Raw genomic sequence first — 23960 nt, 5'->3', positions numbered from 1 at the left:
TGTGAGTAATTTTAATTATAGCTATGTTGTTGTATACTTTTTCTGCAGAACAAAGATGATGGTTTATTTAAAGTCACAATGAATATGTATTTACATATATGTTTATTACGTTGATCTCTATAAAGTATGATTAGGCCTAGTTGAGAATAGACATGAACAAATCACTATGAATGTAATTCTCATGCTCCTCTTCCACACTTGATCTATGTCATCGAGTGTTGGATGTGTTGCCCTAAACTCGTAGTTTGTATTTTGTGTAAAAACAAATATATATTCAATAAATTTTTATTCAATAAATTTGTTGTTGAATTCATAGCATTGCATTGTCCAAAATCCAATAAACTAAACATCCGAGGTTATTTTAGTGTAACCGGGACAGTATATGTACTGGGTATATATTGGATATACTGGGTATATAATTGATACACCCCTGATATACGAGGTATATATCTGATATACCCCAGATATACAAGTGGATGATGTCTCGTGAATAACCTAAATGGTCTATAGTATATGGATAAGGTTGGGTACCTTATCCTGACAAGACTATGGATACGGCCCACTTTGTAAAGGTTACAGACGACTCGATCCAGGTCGTTCGTATGGAGACATGCGAGTGGGGGTATCCTATACAATGAGTTTGTATAAGACCGGACCACGAAATAGCCAATCTTTAGATGTAACTTCGTTAACTAATAGATTGTTGTTTCTTAGGATGACCATGCAACTCATTCTCAATCCTGAGTGAGTTATGGACTCCTGCCCGTGAGGGCTCGTCCTTTGATCTGTATGGGTGAGAGTGGCTCGAGTCGTTGACTCAACATTCCTACCATTTTGGGGACGAGACTGAGTGGGGAGCTGGGAACATAACTTCACGAGATGGAATTCATTCCTCCCCGACTTTAGAGGAGTAGATGAATGTTCTCTTAAATGCTGACTCCAGGACTTGAACAAGGGGTCCCACCCTCTCATTGACCTGAGAGTGACTTCTGGTTATTGGTCGGACCATAACCGAGTTGTTCATTAGAGGAGCAGTGGTTTTTAAGGAGTAAGATGTAACTCAGGGATAAAACGGTAATTTGACCCAACTTGAGTTACGATCACTCGTGAAGGATTGACTTGTCATTTATGGTCGTATATCCATGGACACGAAAACATTTTGCAGTGAGAAGAGTGCAACTGCGGGCTTTAGTGGAGTGACCCGTAGTTAACAAATGTTGATTAACTCGGTAAATGAGTTTGACCGATTAATCTTGTATCGTTGGAGCTTCTGATCTGTAGGTCCATTAGGTCCCCTTGCTAGCTCATAACGGGTAAAACGAGGATCAAGTTTTTGGAAGAATTTGAACTGTCAAATTACTGAAGGGATTATATGTATATTAATACATTATAATATATAGTTAATTATAAATTAAAACTATATATTATGAGAGAAATTATTTGAATGAGATTCAAATAAAATTAATATGAATAAGATTCATATTAAAACTATAGGTTAAAAATAATGTGCATAAGATGTAAATTAGAACTATAGGTTATACGAGAGAAATGCTATAGAATATGATTCTATTTATGAGATAAATAATTAAGTGTTAATTATTTGATATATATATATATATATATTAATTAATTATTAATTATATTAATAATTAATTAATATGATTAATTAATTATTATATATATATTTATATTATTAATAATATTATTATTATTATTAATATTTAACTCCCCTACAAAATTGTAGAGGAGTGGGCAGTTAAGTGACGTGGGGTAACTCCCCACGTCACTACTTTTGTTTCTTCTTCTTTTTGCAGTTCTGAAAAAACAGAGAACAAAGAACAAAAGAAGGAAAACTCCCAATCTCTCTGAAGCGCTCTCTCAATAGTCCCTTTCGTTCCAAACGGTGCTCCCACAAGCACGATCCCGAGAACGAAGAGAATAGCAAGGAAGATTCTCTGGTGGTGTTCGTAGGAAATGAAATTGAAGAAGTGTTTTTCAAAGGTAAGGAAAAACAAGTTTTTCCCCTGTGTTTTCATTTTTGTAAGTTTTGGTTTTGTTTCTCAAAAATCAAGAACAATGGTCCGCTTCCGCTCCAGGATTCACATTCCTTCATCGAGTATATTTGGTGTGGTGATCATTGAAGGTTGAGTTGCGCTTTCACATGTGACAAAAGCCACCTTGGTCCCACATTGGTATACAAGATGGATCAGATTGTAATCAAAGGAAGTTTTTTTTAATAGTATTTGGTTGTGCATTAAAACTTGAAACTTATATGATTTGTCTAGAACTCTGTTACCCAAGTGGGAGATTGTTGGAATTAATTTAATTAATTCCATTAGATGGGTTGCAATTTATGATAAATTAAATGTACTACTATTCATGGGAAAAATAAGTGGTCTAATTAGGGTCCATAAACTTCCTATATGTGGTGTGGCCTGTTAGGCAGATACCAGCCCGTTGATCCTAGGGGATTATGGGAAATCCGAGAATCAACTTATAAATACAGGGTTATGGTCCCCAATATACTATGCTTCTTTAGTCTCCTATTCCCCATCCAATAGAGAGTATTGTCCATCTTTGGTCTAAGGCTGCATAGTTTAGGAAGACCGAAACCATGTAGATATTGCTACAGGAATTTGGAATCTCTACTCATGGATTCAGGTAATTCGAAATAACTTATAGGTCTTTAGCCAACTCCCATGCATAGATCTTATATAAAGTTTTTGTTTTCTAACAAACCTTTCAAAATGACTTGCGATTAAGTTCGAAGCATTTGTAAAGTTCAATTCTGTAGGAATTCGATCGACAAAAACTTCGATTCAGGATATGAGGAAAGATTAGACGAAGATTTATTGTTGTAAGTTTATCAATATTTTTTAGTGTTACTAGTATGATGATTTATTTGTTTATCCTTGAAGGTTTGAGGAAATTGTATTCTTGAAGGAAAGATGTAACAACCCGTATTTTCTAATACAGTCATTCTGACAAAATGCGGAAACGTAACTTTCAAGAAACCTTAAGAACTAAAACTATTCCGCGGAAGCAATTTCTTTACAGAATTTTTCTAAACTAGCTTAACTAAATAGGAAGATGACTTTCAAACTCAATGCCAGTACGCTAAAGTTCACCTTGTACTAGAACGATCACTCAATCCTTCATCTTAAAAACATTTAGGAAAACAAAGATGAGTACACAAATACTCAATAAGCAATTTCCATATCGAATTTTGAAATTCATTTTCCTTTCAAAACATTCGTAAACAAAAATACGAACAGATCAAAACTTTTAAAGTCCTTTAAGATATTTAATACAATTTTCAAAACTTTCAAAACAAATTAGATTTTCAGAAACAAAAGTCTTCAAATAAGATAAAATTTCTAGTCAATCAAAACAAACTTTCATTCTTTCAAAACAAACTTCCATTCATGCAAAACAAACTTTCATTCGATCAAACTTCAAATCCTTCAAAACAAACTTTATTTCAATCAAAACTTTCAAAGTTCATTTTAAAACACTTGGTACAACTTTCAAACTTTTGAATAACTAAATCATTCAAACATTCAAAACAATCTTACATTGATTCATACTTTCAAAATCAGAGTGGAAGGTTGCATTATTTCGGTAGCCTACAGAACATATGTGGTTACCCGCGGTAACATCAATCAATCAGAAGCTTCTATCAGAGTTGTGAAATTAATATCGACCATAATAGAGTTGTCGAAATAATATCGACCAGGACAGAGTTACTTAAGTGTGAGGCCATGTGAGTGAATAACACACACACAAATCTTCCCACAAATAAGCCAGAACAGAAATCCATCAATTCCAAATTAGGCTACTACCCCAAATAAGCAAAACGTTCCTCAAAACAAAATCATGGCATATCCGAATAGCCGTATCAAATCAATCAAAATATCTTCCAAATAACATGCAAAACAAATACTTACTTTCTATATTAAATTAATTGAAAACATTGAAATAATTTAAAACAAATTTTATCAATCCTCCAAAACATGATTTCAAATATTTCACAAATAAACAAAATATCAATTTCAAACCTTTAAATAAATTTAAACAAAAGTTTATCAAATCATATAAGAATACTTCAAATACTTTGCAAATATACATAATTTCAATTGTCAAATTAGTTTTCAAATCCATAATAAAACTTCAATTTCATATGCAAGATATCAATTTCAAATCGTCGTATCAAATCCAAAATACATTTTAGTTTTGGAAAAGATATGACAAATCACTTACAATACTTTTGATCCAAAAAATATGGAAAATTACTTACAACACTTTTCGAAGGGATATGACAAATTTCTTACCTCTTTCAGAAATCCTACGAACCTAATTTACTTCTTCCAAAATCAATTCTTAAATCCTATCCAAGGATTTAAAATTCAACCAATTACTAACCCAAATCTTATCTACCCAATTTTCCCATTCAAAACACTTTTTTATCCAAAATAATTAGGAAAGTATGGGTTTGGGGCTACAAAACCAGATCTGAAAACTAGGTTAAAAGCCTCTAAATTCAACAATAACAAATTTTAAAATTAGAAGAATCGATATAAATTAATACGAACTAAATTTACAAAAAGTTTCTCAATAAAACCAGCTTAAAAACCTTCTAAACAATCGAAAATTTGGGGATTTAAAATCTGAAAAAAATTTTGTTTTATAAAATAAAACTTCCAAGAATTTTCCATAAAACAATTAACAATTTATTAATTTTTATAGAAAAATCAGATCTGAAAACCGTATATAAAACCTTTAAAACTTGCTAAAAACATATAATTTTTCCTGTAAAAATCATAACAACAAACTATAATTTATAGAATACAAATAGGTAAACTTTTTTATGAAAAAAGAGTTTCAAAATAGCCCAAAAACAATCTATCCAGTAACCCCGAGCCCAGATTTACGATACCAGCGGGTTTGGTGATGTTTCCCAGCCTACCAGCAACGTTCGATATTAACCCACACTCGTTCAAAGCTTGATTCTTGATACCCACATGTGTTCGAAGCCAAATCCATGATACCCAACCCCTTCGGCATCCTTTCGACACTTGCTAACAAACGAAAGTTGATTCGAGTTACCCATTCCTTTTCAGCGTAGGACCAGCAAGTCCGAGGCTTTTCGAACTCAGTTTTGAAGTGCCGAGCTCATTCGACATCGACCCACTCCTAACCCAAGAGATTTTAGTGTGAGTTAGTAGGTAACGAATCACCTCAAGCTTTGTTTCGATTAATTAATTTGATTACAATGGATTTCTATTGCAAATGTAATCTCGTTTGTTTTAGGGAATCCTTCGGCACACTTAGTAGTGTTAGGGTCATTGTTGTAAGTAGTGAGGGGATTGTTTGTCGTGTGTTGCTATGAACAAAATGTTTGTTTTTGTGCCTATGAATGTTGTTGCATGATTGCTTGCGGTTGGTACTACTTTATACATATTGGTTGTGTTCTGATTACTATGAAACTTATTAGAGCGTTGGATGCGTTTCTGGAGATATGTCGGCTACGTCTCTTTTGTGAATTATATACACTGTGGTGTGTAAAGCATTCTGAATGTTGATAGAAAGGTGTTATTGTGATGTTGGATGGCCATTTCTGGATGATGGTGGCATATGTTTCGTGTATAACGCATGTTGCATTGTTGTGAGATAATTTCTACATGAGTCATGACTTAGAACCATGTAGAACTGTGGTGAAAGTTTCGAGATATAATGAAGTGTGTGGATGAGTAACAGGGACAGAAGGCTGGCACGTCACTAGTTGGGTATCGAGGCTCCAGTTGCAAATGTTAGGGATCGATACCCCAACTTGGTAGAGATGAGTTTCGGGGCTTCAGGTACAAAGCTTGGGGGTCGGCACGATGATTCTAATTGTTGAATTAGTATTTGGTCTTGATGTGGTGGCGGTCAAGGACCAATACGTTGAGTAGTTGTCGATGCCTTGGGGATAAATGTCAAGGGTCGATGCACAGTCCAAGGCCTTGGGGATACATGAGAAGGTCCAACACGAAGCTTCTATAGATGAGTGTCAGGGTCTTGGGGATAAATGGCAAGGGCCGATACGATTCGAGGAGTTAGACTTGGAGGACTAACATAGTGTGATATGTTAGAAGTTGCTTGGAGGCCAAGGGCCAATACGTCGAGTAGTAGTTAATGCATTGGGGATAAATATGAAGGTCCAACGTCGAGCACTGTATAGAAGTGTCAATGCCTTGGCTATGCGAGGTCAGGGGTTGGTACGACTTGAAGGAGTAAGTCTTGCAGGAATCAGGAAAGAGAACTAGTGAGTTGAGATGTGAGGATGAGTTTGACATGTATGGTGCATGTTTAATTAAACTTATGCATAAACTACTTCTTTTAATATGTTTCTTTTCTTTTAAGGCTCGAATTTAATGATAAGCATGATATCTTGATTCTTTGATAAACATGATGTGTTGATTCTTTGATAAGCATACTGTTTGTGCGTGACCCTTCAGATAAGGGCTGCTTACTGGGTACCGTTGTTGTACTCATCTCTCCTTTTCCCTCTCCAGTTTTGTAGGTAACGAGTTGACTCTTGGAATGGTGATGGCGAGGAGAAGACTTGAATAGATAGACCATTTAACACTGCGTTGTTAAGTTTCAAATTGAATAGGATGGTTATAGTTCTTTACTTGTAGCTTGAGTCTATTATTAGATTAATAAATTGGTTTGTTAAGTTTCATATTTAAAGGATGTTTTAGGAATGTCAGTTCGTTATTCTTTTGAGAACATTAATTTTGTTTAGCTACTTGAATTGTAGTGCTGTAATTTATTTAGGACATTTATCATTATAATACATTTGTTCAAGTTGAATTTGAGTTAGCTTTTGGCTTTGCTGCTATTTGAGAAGGTCATATTCGTGAAGGAGAGGGTTTGTGATTAGTGAAGATTTCATTGAGAAGTTTTATAAGGTTGGATTGTTATTAAAATATTAACTGTGAAGAATTTGAGTTTCGTTCGAAATTTAGTGTTGTTTGGTTTGTTTATTGCAAGTTTTTCTAAGTGTTAATAATCAGAGTAGCGTAGTGGAAACGTGGTGAGAATTTGTCATAGTTTGTATTTCTAGGTGGTTTTAGTAACGTGCCCCACTTTGAGTTGTTTGAAATTTTGGGGCATTACAGTTGGTATCAGAGCGGAGTTGGTCCCGTAGACTGACCTAGAACTTAGATCGTTTAGGGTTATGGTCTTTCTTGGTCACCTTTCCATCACCAGGTACGTGGACTTGTTACTTTATTGTTGTTTGACTTATGGACTTAGTACCCGCTATGTTGAATTTATTTGCATATGTTTGACATATTTTTTTTTTATGTTAGAATACTTAGGTTGTTACCTTTGTTTAAGGGCTAGTACTTTTAGTCGTAAGTGGTTAGTAGCTTAGTTAAGTAATCTTAGTATACTTCTTCCAGTCAATGGCATCTCATAGAGTTAAGAGTCAATCAAGCGAAGATGATTCGTGAAGATGATGCAGAGTGCCATGTGGAGCTTTCTATTCGTTCGAGCATACCTTAAGGGCCAATCTCAGTAAAAGGTTGGCTAGCATCGGTCACTGTGACTCGTCTAGGCGACACCTAGGCTCGAGTCGATAGTCCAGTTTTCACCTTCTACTTCGATGAACGTTTTAACAAGGAGGCAGAGTTTATACAACTTACACAAGGAAGCAGGATAGTGGCCAACTAGGAAAGGGAATTTGCAGAATTGTCAAACCTGGTTCCGAACTTGGTTGGTACTGAAGCTAAAAGGATAAAGCGTTTCATCAAAGGTCCTTGTGGGGAGATCAGAGGACTAGTTGCAATTATGGAACCAGCCACTTACACTGCAGCTCTCGAGAGTGCCCTTTTCTTAATGAGGGTATTCCAAGGGATAACCAAGTTGACCAAGAGACAGGCGCCTCACATAAAGTTAAAAGGAAGTTTTCATCGTCCTCTTCAAGCCAAACTTTTAGGGCCCCAACAACAGATACAGACACGCGACACTCCCTCATTGTGTTCCTTTTGTCAGAATCAACATACTAGGCTATGTTGGAAGAAGAAAAGGAGATGCTTTAAGTGCAAGAAGGTGGGCCATTACGTTAAAGAATTTTCGATGAATAGTTCAAACACCCAAATTACAACTCAAAAGACGCTCTAGTGGCACTAGTGCATAGTGATGGACAAAAGGAAGACGTCCTTACACTCACTCAGGAAGATGTAAAAGATGTGGATGTTATGGTAGCATGACTCTTTCATCATTAAGTTGTTTCTCTTTTAAGCGCTTGTTGGGACTCTGCCCTTTCCTTTGGTTTTGTGGTTGTATGAGGTATTGTAGCCCGCTGAGTTTTTGCTTGTATATTTTGGTGGCTCAAGGTGAGGCATTTCCTTGTTCCCTGCTTGCTGTTGGAAAGTATGCATAGAGTTTGAAGATGTTGGTTTAGTTGTGGTTTCTTACTCAAGTACTGGAAGTGGAGAGAGTTATCAGATGTTAATTGAACTTATCAGAGTTTAAGAATTTTGTCTAAGGTCTAAGGACGACTTGATGACCCACCAAAGGAATTAGATGTTGGGTCATTTCTTGTTCCCAGTGTCTGTGTTGGTAAGCAAGTTAAACTGGAAGCCTTAGGTTGTTCGCTATAGGTCCTCACATCGCCCCGACTCAATGTTACTTGTCAAATAATCATGATGGTGGGAAAATCTCTTTAGATGAAGTCCATCAAGAGTTAAGGATCTCCTATGAAGGTAAAAAGAGAAACGACAACCGTCACTTGATTGGACAACAAGTTAGCTTATGTAGGTGAAGACAGTTATACTTAGAGTGACACCTATTAAATCTCGGTTAGAAAAATCAAAACCTCAAGGAGCAAAAGGTTGTGTTAGTAAAGATGTTGCAAGGAACCAACTAATAGGAATGAGAAGATATTGGTCAAGCACCAAGGATCACTTGACTAGTAAACTTTCAAAGACGAAAGTTCTTAAGGTGGATAGTTTGTAACGCCCCAATGTTTAGAGTTGTGCGACCGGTCAACTTTCAAGGACGAAGTTTTTTTAAGGCGGGTAGTTTGTAACGTCGTGCGTTCTTTGGCTCGTTTATTTTAAGATATAAATAGTGCCTTTGGATTTTTCCCAAAGCTAATAATTTAATTCTCGAATTTTATAATTCTGGAGTTTTAATTTTGGGTAAATTAGAATTAAGTTCGTTGGATTAAGAGAAATTAAGTTTCCAAATTTAAAGGATGTTTTAGGATTGTCAGTTCGTTATTTAGCTTTTGGCTTCGTTGCTATTCGAGAAAGTGAGATTCGTGAAGGAGATGGTTTATGATTAGTGAAGATTTCGTTGAGAAGTTTTATAAGATTGGATTGTTATTAAAATATTAACTGTGAAGACTTTTAGTTTCATTAGAAATTTAGTGTTGTTTGGTTTGTTTAGTGCACGTTTTTGTAAATGTTAATAATCAGAGTAGCGCAGTGGAAGCGTGGTGGGAATTTGTCATAGTTTGTATTTCTATGTGGTTTTAGTAACGTGCCCCACTTGGATTGTTTGAAATTTGGGGGCCTTACAGTTTTGAAAATTGTCGACACATTTTAAAAAGGTTATTTTTAGAAAACCTGTGGTGCGACAATTTTAATATACCATCGAGAGTTATATCTCTGCCCCACTGTTTTTTGTTGAGCCAGGAAAAAATTCATCGGGAAAGACAAAAATTCTCGGCCGCCATATTATTTTCTCCTTTTTTTAGTTCTCCGTCAAACGTTTGCGGTCAAATATCAACTTCAACTTTAACGGTAAGTAAAAGTGAATTTATGATTTTTTTTATTCTCTCATAATCATCATTTCTTTAACTATGTTTTAAGTTTTAGGAAACAAAAGTTATTTTGTGAATTTTTGGAATTTGTTTTAGGTTGTGTTAAGAACTTTGGTAGATTAAGCCGATAATTAATTTTGGATCTATTGAAGTAAGTGACTCTGCTTTCGAAATATCTTAAGGCTATGTTGGAAATTTTATATGATGTTTTAAATGGTTAGATGATGGACGTTGTTTATAAATTCAATGTTATATGAAATTGTTGTGCCGCATTATAGAATGTTTAATTATGGGACCTCGTGCATGATTATGAATGTGTAAATGTTTTTTTTTTATACAGGTTTGTGACGACCATCGTTCTGTATTTTTTAAAAATATATGTGCACAAATTAAGACTGAAATTGAGGACCTAGATGGGTGAGACTTGGCTCTATTGACTTGGTGTCAACTACCAAACGTTAGGGTATAGTCTCTTAGAAAACCCACCTATGTAACATAATGGAGTTGGTATCATAGTGTAGGGGTTGGGTTAATTGTTCAAATTGTCGAAAAAGGAAAGGAAAAAGGAAAACGAAAACGAAAATGATACAGACTGATAAAGTTTCAGGTCACACATAGCTATGTTATTAAATGATATAATTTATGTGTGTGTATACATGTCTGACCCTATTAGTTGAGCTACTTACTGGGTATTTTTAATAATCGCTATTTTTCTAAAGTTTTTTTTTAGTTAATGGCAAAAGCATATAAAACGAGTGACAGACTGTTTGCTGAGTGCACCATGAGGACCAGGTCAACATAATTGTATTATGTATTCCATATTGAATCATGTTCAACTCTTTTAATTAATTTAAAAGTTTGGAGATAATGTTTCCGTTTAATTCACAATTTAATTTTTTTAATAGAAATTAATTCGTTTTCTTTTCTTTTCATTGATCCGAAATAAAAGTTTCCAACTATTTTTGTAATTTATGGAATTTTTGCTGTCGTTATGATTTATTACCGTTTTTTTTTTAGAATTTAAAACGTTGAAAGCACACATGTACTAACGTCCCTAGTTAGTCTAAGACCAAAAAGTCGGATCGTTACATTTAAAGTATCAATAAACAAGAAATTCAAACATGTCTCATTATTCCTCCTCATCAATGCCAATGTCATCCTCGACGTTGTTGTCATCGTCTACATAACTATTTATGAACAAAAATTGAAACCACGTAAAGTGCGTATAAAAATACTAAGTAAGTAGTTCTCATCATAAGGAACCTTTCATGCTTAACCACACTTATCATGCTTGCATACATCAACCTAACATATGAACCATGGAACAACCTAACTTAATATACTTGTGCTTGCTAACATAAACTTACATATCTAAATCCTTAATTTGACGTCATGCTGAGTAAAAATACCCCATACTATTACCGTCAATTCCACATGTAATATTTATAAGGTAATGAACCCCATAAATACCATTAACATAAGTTAAGTTGTTTCGTAGGGCCCAGCCTTTAGCAGAAACCATACATGTCATATCATACATCTAGCGGATAAACTGTCATCATTATAATATGATCAAAGTTTTCATATACATATACAAATTAAGTATGATCAAATTTGTATATTATGATATTTTATACAAATACTATACTATAACTACAATAAGAGAATGAAACATATGTTTCAGATTAACCTAACGAACTATATTCACGTTACATCAACCTCATACATGTCGAAACTCTTCCCTATACATTCTCCTTTCTCAAAATGTTGCTCCCACAAGCTACTCCTTCAACAAAATAAAAGGAACAATTAAGAAATATTAATATTAACTCTCATATTTGCTTTCTAACTCCGACATGGATTATATTAGTAAAATAGGTAGTCACACAACTTTGCTAAAGATCATTACGATGAATCAATGATATAGATAAAAAGAACGACAACTATATAGATATACGAATATGATATGCTCATTACAACAAATATTAATCCTTGACAAATATCAAAAATCAACCCACATGATATAAATTTGGAACGGTCATAAATCAAAAAACCAAAAATAAAAACACTGAAAATCAGCAAGCGTTGGAAAAGGACCTTTAACTATCCCACCATTGTCAAGCATTGGAACGGGTCATGAATGATATAGGTATCTTTCAAGGGAAAACATCCTTTAACTATCCCCCATTAATGCTTCAAGAGAGATCTACCATTATGTTAAGCAAAAAAATATGTAGTTTGTTGCGTGGTTTGCCAAGTAAACCAACAATAACTTAAGAACAAATTAACCAAATAAACCAAGTGTAAATTCTCTTAAAAACCATGTGTAAATTTGGATATACCAAATAAGCCAACAATAACTTGAGAACAAATTTTTGGATATCATAGACACAAATTTTTGGTTCAATCCCTAAAGGATCTACATCCATTTTAGGTCATCCACTATGTAATCAGTTTTAACAATTACAAAATATAAACAGATGATAAACAAACCTTATTTCTATAATTAACACACTTTCATAGCCTTTATTTAGTGCCTCAACAGAGAGCTAACAATCACAATAAGCACTTAAGATCTTTTTCTTTCCCTCAAATAACTCACACAATATCTTTCTTTCACAAAAACAAAGAAGCAAAAAGACAATACCTAACGGCTTTTAGATTCTCCAAATACTAGAGACTTTACCCAAATAAAACTGATTTATGAACAACACAAATGTTGAACAATAACAAGGAAAAACAATCTACTTATCCAAATCTTAATTGGCTACCTTTGCTGCAAGATAGTCACACAATTATCCAACTAGACTTTAAACTAGATGCATGACACAAATATAAAAACCAAGTCTTAATTGGCTATCTTTGCTACAGGATAGCAACACAATTGTCCAACTAGACTTTAAACTATATGCATGATACAAATATAAACACTAAGTCTTAATTGGCTATCTTTGCTGCATGATAGCCACACAATTATCCAACTAAACTTTAAACCACACAATTATCCAACTAGACTTTATACTATATGTATGACACATATAAAAATTAATTCTTAATTGGCTATCTTTGCTGCAGGATAACCACACAATTATCCAACTAGATTTTAAACTATATGCATGACACAAATATAAACACTAAGTCTTAATTGGCTATCTTTGCTGCAGGAGAGCCACACAATTATCCAACTAAACTTTAAACCATACAATTATCCAACTAGAATTTATACTATATGCATGACAAATCAAAATGTTAAGACTTGAGAAGTCATACTTAAAAAATTTGTAAACAAATCAAAATTTTCACCAGCCTAGCAACGAAGTTAATTGACTTTAATATAGTTGGAAGCCTAATTCCATAATAATTGACTTTAATATAGTTGGAAGCCTAATTCCATAAAACTTCGAGGTAAGGTGGCTATCTAATTTTACCTCAGAGGCTAGTGTGACTTGTTTATATTATTCACCTTTGTAGTTCTGTTCACCTACATAACAGTATTCCAGAGTAAGTCTATGCATTATTTGAGCATGAAATTAACATATTTCATCTAAAGGGGAGCATAATTCCTACACTTTGATAAATATAAAGTTGAGGATATAGGTAAATAGGCCACGTTACTTGATAATTGATATGTAAAACTACAAAGGAGGTGTTGTTTGTACAAAAAAAGTATGGCCTTCTTAGCTGTCTATTATTTGTGATGTAAGGTACACCATGCGTTTTCAATAAGCACAAAAACTAGATCTATATCTATCCTTAGCCAAGTGGCAAGTCCTAGTCATTGATACAAAATTAATTCATGAAAAAACTATGTTTACATTATTTATGGAGAATTCATAATCTCATACTAGAAGACAGAAAAGTGGGAAGCGAGACCAAGATGGATTGGATGAGTTGATGGGAGTTCTACATTTGCAATGCTTGAAGCAGTCTATCATGAATTCAGGAAAGGGCACATCAAGCAATATAGTTGACGAGTAAAAATCAAATCAATTAGTTTCTGTAAATGAAAGTTGTAGAAATAAACATGCCTCATATTCCTTCAATGACTGGTCAACTATCTCCTTTCTTTCTCGATCTGTTTTGAACTTAGTAAGATATTGATAATAATTACCTTTATGAAGAGATGTGAATCTCGGAGCGGAAGCGGACCATCGCTCATGATTTTTGGGAAACAAAATCGAAAGTGTTAAGAGTGAAAATACAGGGGAAAACTAGTTTTTCCTTACCTTTGAAGAACTTTTCTTCAAGAATTTCCCCTCGAACACCACCACCGAATCTTCCTTGCTATCCTCTTGCGTCTTGGGATCGTGCTTGTGGGAGCACCGTTTGGAATGAGAGGGGAAAATCAGAGAGAGAGCTAGATAGAGATTGATTCTTGGGAGTTCTATTTTTTTCTTCCTCTGTCGTTTTTTTATGCAGAACACTTTTGCATTCTAAAAACCACATGACGTGGGGAGTTACCCCACGACATTAAACTCCTCACTCCCCTGCTAAAATGCAGGGGAGTTACTTATTAATTAATATTAATTAATTAATATATATATTAAATAATTATTAATCAAATTAATGAATAATTAATTAAATTTAATATTAAATAATTAACAATTAATTATTTAATATTTAATTAAATATCTCATATTTAATTAAATCATATTCTCTTATGTATAACCTATAGATTTAATGTACATCTTATATACATTAATTTGTAACCTATAGTTTTCATATGAATCATATTCATATTAATTTTATTTGAATCTCATTCAAATAATTTCTCTCATAATATATAGTTTTAATTTCGAATTAACTATATATTATAATGTATCAATATACATATAATCCCTTAAGTAATTTGAACAGTTCAAATTCTTCCAAAACCTTGATCCTCGTTTTACCCGTTATGAGCTAGCAAGGGGACCTAATGGACAACCCAATTATGGTCCGACCAATAACCGGAAGTCCCTCTCGGACCAATGAGATGGTGGGGCCCCTTGTTCAAGTCCCGGAGTCAGCATTTAAGATAACACTCATCTACTCCCCTAAAGTCGAGAATGAGTGAATTTCATCTTGTGAAGTTATGTTCCCAGCTCCCCACTCGGTCTCGTCCCCTAAATGGTAGGAATATTGAGTCGGCAACTTGGGCCACTCTCACCCATACAGATTAAAGGACGAGCCCTCACGGGCAAGAGTCCATAACTCACTCAGGATTGAGAATGAGTTGCCTGGTCATCCTAAGAAACGGCAATCTATTAGTTAACGGTGTTACATCTAAAGATTGGCTATTTCGTGGTCCGGTCTTATACAAACTCATTGTATAGGATACCCTCACTCGCATGTCTTCACACGAACGACCTGGATCGAGTCGTCTGTAACCTTTACAGAGGGGACTGTATCCATAATGTTGCCAGGATAAGGTACCTAGCCTTATCCATATACTATAGACCCTTTAGGTTATTCACGGGACATTATCCACTTGTATATCAAGGGTATATCAAACATATACCTGGTATATCAGGGGTATATCAAATATATACCCAATATATCAAATATATACCAGTATATATATTGTCCCGATTACATGAAACAGCCTTGGATGTTTAGTTTATTGGATTTTGGACAATGCAATGCTATGAATTCAACAACAAATTTATTGAATAAAACTTTATTGAATATACATTTGTTTTTACACAAAATACAAACTACGAGTTTAGAGCAATACACCCAACAAACTCCCACTTGAACTAAACTCGAGTGGGGTGTACATTATCATAAAGCAAAGGGAAAATACAATAAACTAGGGCATACACTATACCCATTACATTTCTCCCACTTGCCCTAGACTAACTGTACAATGCTCGTAGACCTAGACTTTCTAGATGGCCCTCAAACACTTTAGCCGTGAGTGCCTTCGTAAAAGGATCAGCAATGTTTTGCTCCGAAGCTATCTTTGTGACGATCACATCTCTTCGTTGCACTTATCTTTGTGACGATCACATCTCCTCGTTGCACTATCTCCCGTGTAAGATGGTACTTCCTTTCGATGTATTTGCCTCTCTTGTGGCTTCGAGGTTCTTTAGAATTTGCCACAGCACCACTGTTATCACAATAAAGTGTGATGGGCAAGTTCATGTTTGGAACAACTTCCATATCTGTCAAGAACTTTGTAAGCCAAACCGCCTCTTTTGATGCTTCACAAGCTGCAATATACTCAGCCTCCATGGTGGAGTCTGCGATGCATCCTTCTTTGATGCTTCGCCAAACTACCGCTCCTCTTTTAAGAGTGAATACTGACCCCGACTTGGATTTCCTTGAATCCTTGTCTATTTGAAAGTCAGAGTCAATGTATCCTGTAAGGATCAAATCTTTAGCGCCATACATGAGCTTGTAGTCCCTCGCTCTCCTAAGATACTTGAGGATTCCCTTAAGAACGGTCCAATGATCATATCCTGGGTTGGATTGGTACCTACTGACCATCCCTACTGCATAGCAAATGTTAGGCTTAGTGCACAGCATAGCGTACATTAGGCTGCCCACTGCTGAAGCATAGGGTATACGTCTCATATCCTCAACCTCTTGAGCTGTCTCAGAACATTGTTCCTTAGACAGATGAACTCCATGCCTGAAGGATAATAAGCGTTTCTTGGAATTTTGCATCGAATATCGAACAAGCATCTTGTCGATATAAGTTGCTTAAGACAGGGCTAACGTTTTGTTCTTGTGATCCTTAAGAATTTGGATGCCAAGAACATACTGAGCTTATCCCAAATCCTTCATTTGGAACTCAGTCGCTAGCCACTTCTTTATGTCAGTGAGGTATCCTACATCATTCCCAATGAGTAGGATATCATCCACGTACAACACTAAGAAGGCTATAGTGTTGTTGACGACCTTCTTGTATACACAAGACTCATCAACGTTTTGGTCAAAACCATAAGATTTGATCGTAGTATCGAACCTTATTTTCCAAGATCAAGATGCTTGTTTCAGTCCATATATGGACTGTTAGCTTGCAAACCTTTTGCTCTTGACCTTGAGCTATGAACCCTTCGGATTGAGACATATAAATACTTTCTTCAAGATTGTCATTTAGAAAAGTAGTCTTGACGTCCATTTGCCATATCTCATAGTCATAATATGTGGCAATGGACAAAAGTATTCTAATGGACTTAAGCATAACTACAGGTGAAAAAGTTTCTTCATAGTCCACCCATTCCCTTTGTGTGTAGCCTTTTGCCACAAGTCTCGCCTTATAGGTCTGTACTTTTCCTTCGGCGTATCGTTTTCGCTTATAGATCCATTTGCACTCTATGGGTTCTACCCCGTCAGGTTGATCTACAAGTTCCCAAACGGAATTGAAGTACATCGACTCCATTTCTAGGTCCATTGCTTTGACCCATTTGTCCTTGTCAGTATCTTCTATTGCCTTTTTGTAGGTCAATGGATTCTCGACGCCGTCATCAGGTATGACAACTTGGGTTTCAGTTAAACCCACGTAACGGTCAGGTTGTGACACAATCCTCCCACTACATTGAGGCACCCTCAATACTTGAGGTGGATGTGACTGACGTGATGTACTGGCTTTATCAACAACTCTTGTTGTAGTGCCAGTTTGATCAACAACTCTTGTTGACGCATTTGTAGCCTCTTTGAAAATCTCGTTAATCACTATCTTACCCCGTGGTTTATGATCTCGAACGTGGTCTTCTTCCAAGAAAGTGACATTTGTCGATACAAACACTCTGTTTTCTTGAGGATCGAAGAAGAGACCACCTCTCGTCTCTTTAGGGTAACCTACGAATAGGCATACTTTTGAACGAGGCTCCAATTTCTTTGGGTTAGTCATAAGCACGTGTGTCGGGCATCCCCAAATATGGAAATGACGTAAACTAGCTTTACGACCCTTCCATAGCTCAAAGGGTGTTTCAGAAACACTCTTTGATGGAACTACGTTCAAAATATAAACTGCAGTCTCCACTGCGTCACCTCAAAACCAGTTAGGCAACTTAGCATAGCTCATCATTGACCGAACCATGTCCAACAGGGTTCTGTTTCTCCTTTCTAATCCACCGTTTTCTACAATCATGAATGCCATAATGTATCATTAGAGATCCCATCTCAAATAATTTATAGTGATACAGAAAATGTCAATTGAAATGTTAAAGATTTTGACCATGCTACATTGAATCAACAACAAATAACTACTCCCAGAAAACTCACATCTTGTAATAGAAAACTGATAGTTTTGAAGAGGTTGCAGATGGGATAAACACAATCTTATTTCATATTTTTTTAATAAGAATTTGAAATTGAATGGTGGCAATAGAAACATGTAATTAAAAAAGAAATTGTGAGGATTAAGCATTCGATGAAACCTCATCCTATAACTACTGCAACAATTTGTAACGTAGAGTAAATGCACCTAGAGCCTATAACAGAACCGAATATCAATCACTGCTCGAGCATAAAAAGTAACTTTATATTATGTAACTATTGTTCAAGGCATATAATTTCCAACAATTATCCTATAATTTAAAAGCAACAATGCAACATGTTCTACTTAATCTATTGTTAAAGCCATAGATTAAACTTGGTCATTCCACAACACAAGAAAGACTAAAATAGTTGAAATTGTTAGTTTAAGTATAGTTGTGAAATGTAGGCAGATAAAAGAAGAAATACATAATAATTAGAACATGGGTTGGACATGCATAACATAGGTATCAGAGGTTTGGGTTGCAAACATATAAATATGGACAAATTTGGTATCAGAGCTTTGGGTTGCAAACTCATAGATATGGACAAATTTTGTAAATGAGATGGGAAATTTATTATTATAAGGGACATTTGACAAACTTTTCACTTTTCAGTTCTAGAATGATCGACAAATAACATGATCTGAAGCAAAGTTTCAAATGGGAAATAAGGAGTAATTACCATTAACATCAAAGAGGAAAGCAAAATCTCTACAAAGAGAAACCAAATTTCTTAGTAGACAACCAAAATCTTCGAGAAGATACATTGTGGAAATGTGATCAATTAAGCATATTAGATGAGAAACCAACCATGGAGAAGATTAGGCAGAGAACAATGACAACTTTTTTCCTAATTATCATGAAACAAGTTAATGAATGTTAGGGTTGACTTTTTGCTGCAGAAACATGTGTCGGTAGCCCTAATTGACCACGTTTTTGAACCTTTTCCCATTATTATTTGCCAAAAAGGACCACATATTCTTAAAGTAGAACATACATAGATTATTTCTGCATAAAAGTCAAACTATGGTACTTTAGGAAAAATATGAGTTAAATGCGGTCAAAGTTGGAAGAAAATAACAGAATTCTGTCTTTTGCATAATTGCGCCTGGCGCATTTTTGGAGAGCAATTTGTCAAAACGCACGTTTTGATTAATGAAGGGCAAGGAGGACATTTCCCACATGTTCAAAACCGTGAGTCCAAGTCCAAGAGAGGTGGTTAGGTGAATCTCAACCCTTTTCCACCTAAAATGGAGGGGAGTTTCAACCAACCTATGGTGCTATAAAAGGAGGCCATCCATCCCTCAGCAAATCATCCCTTCCAAGCTTCATTTCATCTTCTTCTATATGCTCTCTAGTTGTAGAACACGTTTTTAGGGTTTATGTTTATGTTCTAGTTGTTCATTTCTTCGTTTTTCACGCTTTTACCTTTCGTATTGCTTTTAATTCAGTTTCTTACTTCCGTTATTTGTTCATTATGTTATTTTAAAGTTCTTTAGCGAGTTTCAACTCCCCTCACGCTCGAGAGAGAAGAGGGTCAAGCTAGAACTCCTTGTACGACTTATTTATTCATTTAAATTCAATGAAAAATACTTTCTTTATGTTTTCGTGCATTTACTTTCATTTAATTATGTTCTAAATTAGTTATCAACCTCCTTGTGGAATGCCTTAGTCAAATGATTTGATTTCCAACACGCTCGGGATTTTGGCCAGATTGCACCTGGCACTTTTTTGGGTTGGTTTCTAAAAACTTCTCTGTACGTCTTTTTTCCATTTGGCCGGTGGGAACTTGACTTATATACCAAAGCCCAACCTTGGGAAAGGTGAGTTAGGTAAAATAATAGGAAATCAATATGGGATGTGACTTAGGAATAAGCGCATAAAACATGGTCCTAGGCATAGGCCCTCTGACCCATAATGCAAATGAGTTGGTAGATATTCTCTAGGATTGTAATCACACATAGGAATATGATTGTAGGTTACCCTAGCCTCTGCAGCAATCAAAAGCGGTAGTGAAAGAGTAGAACTCAAATCCCAAGAAAAGTCAGGAATTGCGCCTGGTGGTTCAAAAGATGTGCCCAGTGCAGTTAGTTTTTCTTTATTGGATGAGTTAAATCGTTTCAATGCAAAAGTAGAAGTTAATGACAGGGGTGCCTTGTTAGCTCATTTCGAGGTAAGGCCTACTTTGATTGATAGAATTATAATAGCTCAGCTTGATGATCCAACACTGAGTAAGATAAAAGAATAATTAAAAAGCAGTCAACGAGTAGATGATATAGTGAGAGATGATGGAGCTCTAGTTAGATATCATCGATTGTGTTTTCCTAATAATCTGACCTTGAAAAATGAAATGTTAGAAGAAGCTCATAGTTCGATTTATGTTATGCTTCCAGAAAGTAGAAAAATTTATCGAGCATTGAAAGAACACTACTGGTGGTCGGGTATGAAGAGAGAAGTAGCAGAATATGTATCTAGATGTTTGACTTGCCTGCAAGTGAAACCGATACGTCAGAAAGTCGCAGGACCCTTGATTTCACTTCCTATTCCATAATGGAAATGGGAGCATGTTACGACGGATTTTCTGTTTAGACTTCCTCGTACCTTTAGTGGTTATAATGGTATTTGGGTGATAGTGGACAGATTGACTAAAACTGCTCGGTTTTTGCCGATTAAATCACTTATTCCCTTGATAAGTTAGCTAAGTTATATGTACATGAGATAGTTAGCTTGTATGGGACTCCTGTATCTATTATATCAGATAGAGATACTAGATTTACTTCTAAGTTATGACCTAGTTTACAACAAGCTTTAGGTACTAAATTATATTTTAGTACAACTTTTCATCCTCAGACAGATGGGCAGTCAGAGAGAACGATTCAAACTCTAGAAGATATGTTATGAGCTTGTGTTTTAAAGTTCAAGGGCAGTTGGGATACTCATTTGCCTCTCATGGAATTTGCTTATAATAATAGTTATCATTCCAGTATAGAGATGGCACCGTTTGAAGCATTGTATGGTAGAAAATGTCGAACTCCAGTCTGTTGGGATGAAGTTGGAGAAAGAAAGTTAATGGGGCCTGAGCTTGTTCAGATTACTACTGTCAGGTGAAAATAATTAGAGAGGATCTGAAAGTAGCACAGGACAGACAAAATAGTTATGCTGATAAAAGTTGGAAAGATCTTGAATTTGCAATTTTTTCTTCTCTTGTCACTGTGGAAGAGTGGTTTGAGATTCAGCAGGAAAGGAAAGTTGAGTCCTAGATATATTGGTCCATACGAGATTCTTGAGTGTGTTGGGCCAGTAGCATATCGTCTAGCACTGCCTATGGAGCTTTCCATAATCCATGATGTGTTTCATGTTTCTATGTTGTGTAATTATGTCCCCAACCCATCGCATATTCTTGAATCACAACCAGTGCAGTTAAGTGAGAATTTGTCCTATGAAGAGAAGCCGGTACAAATCTTAGATAGAAAATAACAGGTGTTGCGAAACTAGACTATTCAATTAGTTAAAGTCTTATGAAAGAATCATGCAGTAGAAGAGGCAACCTGGGAAAGTGAGGATAAGATGCGTCCTCAATACTCTCATCTGTTTTCTTGATCGTTTTGATTGAATTTCGAGGACGAAATTCACAAAAACGAGGTAATATTTTGTAAGGGCGTTTTTGTAAATTTGAGCTAAAAAATAAAAGAAATGAAAAAAATTAAATGAGAAAGGGAATTTAAATTTTTGTGTTTTAAAAAAATGGGAAATTGAAAAAAGTAGGGTGCATGTGTGTGTTGTGGAAGAAGACACGTGGAGATGAAAAACAGAAAAACAGAAAAGAAAGAAAAAAGAGACGAAAAAAAAAGAAAAAAAAAGAAGGAAAACAAAAGGAGAAAAAAACGAAGAAGGGGAAGAGAAAGAAATCGAAGGTGTTGGGCTAAGGAGGAAGAGAATAGTTTTGGGAGCTTGATTTTGGTACGTTTTGGAGTTTTAAACCATGAATTTTTAGAATATGAACTCCTTTAATTTGTGGGTTTGTGAATCACAAGTTTATTTGAGGTTGTGAGTATTTTAGGGTTTTACTGTGAATAATCGTGATCTTTGTTGGAGTTGATAGATGACCTTGTGTTAAAGATGGATTTGTGAACCTATACCTTGGGTTCTTGCAAAGAAGAAGAGTGTATTGTTAGTAGAGAAAGGGGGTTGGAACCGTAATAGAAGGAAGGGTAGGAGATTCCGTGTTCTTGCTGTGATGGCTGGAAAAGATGGTCTGTTTGAGTAGTAAAGTGAGAGTTTTCGTGAGAGGAAGAAGAAGAAGATGAATGGGTTAAAGGAAGAAGATGATGAATAGTACGGGAGAGAGAATGAGTGGCTTTGAAATAAATAAGAAAGAAAAAAATTGATTGGAAATTTGAAGCTAATCACGTGAGAAATGGGTTTGAAAAGTTATGAATGTGGGATGTGGGTCCCACTTGTAAGGAAGATAAGACAGAAAGAAGTGTGATTGTATTGCAGAGAGAATGGGGTAGTTGATTGAATTTTGTGGTTTAATTTAAAGGATTGTAGAGTTTAATTGGAAATTGAATGTGAATTGAATTTTGTGGTTTAATTTAAAGGATTGTAGAGTTTAATTGGAAATTGAATGTGAATTGAATTTTGGTTGGTTATTATTTAAGGACGAACAGAAACTGGAGCAGCGTACCATCCAAATTCACCCCGTTCATAGGAATTGTGAGTTGTTATTTTACTCAATATTTTAAGATAGAACTTCAAGAAAATATATATTACGTATGTTTGATCATTTATGCTGAGAAATTGGGTTTGATGAGAATTTAGAAATGTTTTAGAGAATTTATGAATGTTTTTGAGAACTCATAAATGCTTTATGATTTTCTGAGAAACTGCTATGTGTTATGATTTTCTGAGAAACTCCTATGTGTAATGAGTATGGTTGGAAAGAAATATATTTAGAAGTGATTTGAGAAAGAAATGTTCTTAGAAAGAAGAATAGAAGAATTTTAGAACTATTTATGAGATTCAGAATTTTATTTGAAATAAGTTTTCAAACCACCATATTATTCTATACAGGTGATTACTCGTATGCTATAAGAATGTGTTTCTATAGTATGCCCAAAAAGAAAAGATATTTGGGACCATTTTACTCCGCGAGTTGAGAGAATTATTCTGTTGTGTATATTGAGATTACTCTATGCTAGTGGACCACAAATAGAATTATTCTGCTATGCGTATTGAGATTACTTTGCACCAATAGACCATAATAGAATGTGGATACGTATGTGATATTGAGTTTTCTTAACCTGTTTTAGGTTTTAAAGAAGGTTTTTGATATGTATTTAGAAATTGTTTTTAGAAAGTATATGTTGTTACAAGTTATATTTAGAAAATTACTTAGTTTTAGTTGCTCAAGTTATATGAAGTTTTATTGAAAAATCTTATTATTTCAGCTTTAAGAAATTTGTTGTAAGAGTTGAAATTTTCAGTTGTTTTATGAAATAAGTTTTACTAAACTATTTTCTTATTAAATTGTCACTCACTGAGCTTCCTACCTCACTGTTTATCATTGTTTTCTCCACCAGGCAACACTTGAGTTTCAAAGAGATGGTCCACCAGTTTCTGTCACTCATCTTCTCATAATTTACATATAATTTTGATGTATATTTAGAATGACTTATAATGGAGTAGTTGCACATTTTGTGGTTGTACAACATGTTTAGAAGTCGTGGGAGAATAGTTATTTCTGAACTGAATTATGTTATACACTTTATGTTTATATATATTAGAGGATAATCAAAATTAGTTTTAGAAATTTAGAAAAAAATTTGACTATAAATTCTGTAGTAGGTTGGGCTTTATGGTCGGTGCGGCTTGTTCTAGAACTAGTAGGTGTT

At 35.0% G+C, this 23960-nt stretch overlaps 1 long non-coding RNA gene across 1 annotated transcript; it reads left to right on the top strand.

Moving 5' to 3' along the window:
* The first annotated feature begins 21912 nt into the window (after window positions 1-21912).
* LOC148209654 (uncharacterized) lies at window positions 21913-23814 on the top strand. Its single transcript, XR_015793095.1, has 2 exons — window positions 21913-22782; window positions 23649-23814. It is a non-coding gene; the product is annotated as an uncharacterized LOC148209654 (long non-coding RNA).
* The last annotated feature ends 146 nt before the right edge of the window (window positions 23815-23960 follow it).

This window comes from Momordica charantia, assembly GCF_013281855.1.
Source record: "Momordica charantia cultivar OHB3-1 chromosome 8 unlocalized genomic scaffold, Mcharantia_2.0 BLBB01000008.1, whole genome shotgun sequence".
NCBI lineage: Eukaryota > Viridiplantae > Streptophyta > Magnoliopsida > Cucurbitales > Cucurbitaceae > Momordica > Momordica charantia.
Note: the sequence above shows the minus strand (reverse complement) of the source record. Positions and strands in the feature narration are given on the sequence as shown.